Below are 2499 nucleotides of genomic sequence, written 5' to 3'. Positions count from 1 at the left end.
GATTTTAATAATGTTATGAGCTGACAGTAAAATATATGTTTAAAATAAACAAGGGCTTTTCAACTGCATGAGGCTCTTAAACAGATTTGATCAGCAATATAATTTTCTCTAAATCTAGTCATTTAAAATTCCTGATTGTAAATCCGCTGCTGCTTCCACAACCCCTCAACTGATCAAAAACAGCCAGATCATCACACGCCCCCTCAGACACTTGATCACTCTGCGGCCACTTCTTATCACCTGCCAGTATTAGGTTCAGAAAACTCAATCAAATGGCAAGTTGATTTCTGAACAGTCCATTTAAAAATGTAGGTTGTTTACTAGTAGAGTTTAGGAAATATGTGGACGCCTATCAGAAAAATGTGGAAATAACCATGCTCGGTTTCAGTGGAGATCAGAGCTTTCTCCAGATGATTAATCCTTGTTCTTTTATCTCTGTTCAGTATGGAGTGCTGATTCCACACCCATCTAGCTTAATGAGTCTATAAAACTTACATCAGAAACATTAATACTTTATCATGGATATATTTAACAGCACATTTTGTGTACAATTGCACATTTTGTCACCGTCTGACTCTTGCTTGGGAAATTGGGACTTGATATGAAATACAGTGTGCATCAACTTTGACAAGGTAGGCCAGTCAATCGCAGTAGCCAGCTGCTAACCTTAACGTAGCAAGTATTTCACCTATGAGCAGGTTAAACTAATTAAATATTATTTTATATATATATATATATATATATATATATACATACACCGATCAGACATAACATTATGACCACCTGCTTGTTTCTACACTCACTGTCCATTTTATCAGCTCCACTTACCATATAGAAGCACTTTGTAGTTCTACAACTACTGACTGTAGTCCATCTGTTTCTCTACATACGTTGTTAGCCCCCTTTCATTCTGTTCTTCTATGGTCAGGACTTTCTATGGTCAGGAAGGTCGAGAAGATGACCAACTTAAACAGCAGCAATAGACGAGCGATCGTCTCTGACTTTACATCTACAGGGTGGACCAACTAGGTAGGAGTGTCTAATAGAGTGGACAGTGAGTGGACACGGTATTTAAAAACTCCAGCAGCGCTGCTGTGTCCGATTCACTCATACCAGCACAACACACACTAACACACCACCACCATGTAAGTGTCACTGCAGTGCTGAGAATGATCCACCACCTAAATAATACCTGCTCTGTGGTGGTCCTGACCATTGAAGAACAGGGTAAAAGCAGGCTAAAAAGGTATGAAGAAAAACAGATGGACTACAGTCAGTAATTGTAGAACTACAAAGTGCTTCTATATGGTAAGTGGAGATGATAAAATGGACAGTGAGTGTAGAAACAAGGAGGTGGTTTTAATGTTATGGCTTCAACGGTTATGGGTTCAAGCCCCATCTATACCAAGCTGCCATTAGGGGGCCATTAATCAAGGGCTTTAACCAATTCTTGGATTGTATTCAGTCACAATTGTACATCACTTTGATTAAAAACGTCTGCCTAATGCTGTCAATGTTTCTAGGTTTTGATATGAACTTCATATGAGAGTAAAAACTGTAAGAAAGTAGCAGCTGTATTCTGAATGCTGCCTTTTACAGTGCATAATGAACATGATATACAGTAACTGCTTACTTTACTGTATTCAGAATATGTTCATGTGTATGTATGTTTTGGCAAAAAGTATCCAGCACATAATAGGTTTGATATAAAAAAAATGCCCAAACATTTAAACAACTCGTACCTACCTATTTAACCAATTTGTACCTACATGTTATTTAGAAATACTGAACTGCATTAACAAAGCTGGTAAAACGGTAATGAATCAGTCTCCGCTAAACCGTAAATCAGCTTCTATCAGCACCACAATGGCAATTTCCTTTTGTCTCCAATCAGCCAGTACCAGCTTGGTCAGTCAGCAAATCACACTTTGGAAGGCCGGAGGTACCAAAGTGTCCGAAGTAAACACACACAGACATAGGAACAAGGTGACTGGAGGCCTAACAAAGTCCTAACAAGCCCTTAGGACCCATATTTCTGTGCAGCACCGCCAGTATAGGAACATACAGAGAACCTAAAGGTCTGTTTTGTGATAAAGACAGTGAGGATTTGCTAGAAAGAGCTGAAATATTAGTGTTTCAATCCTTATTTTTCTGTACCATCAGCACCTGAGAGCACCAGGAGGAAACAGAAGCTGCCACTAGGGGGCCTTTAAGCAAGGTCTTTAGCCAATTATTGGATTGTATTCAGTCACAATTGTACATCACCTTGATTAAAAACGTCTGCCTAATGCTGTCAATGTTTCTAGGCTTTGCTATGAACTTCATATGAAAGTAAAAACTGTAAAATAAAAATTGCTGCTGTATTCTGAATGCTGCCTATGTACGTTCTGAAATATCTGTGATTCAATCCTTATTTTTCTGTCCCATCAGCACCAGGAAGAAAACAGAAGCAGCATAATGTTCATCCTCAAAACATAAACAATGACAAAAATCCAGCAG

Source organism: Trichomycterus rosablanca, chromosome 2 (assembly GCF_030014385.1).
Source record: "Trichomycterus rosablanca isolate fTriRos1 chromosome 2, fTriRos1.hap1, whole genome shotgun sequence".
NCBI lineage: Eukaryota > Metazoa > Chordata > Actinopteri > Siluriformes > Trichomycteridae > Trichomycterus > Trichomycterus rosablanca.
Note: the sequence above shows the minus strand (reverse complement) of the source record.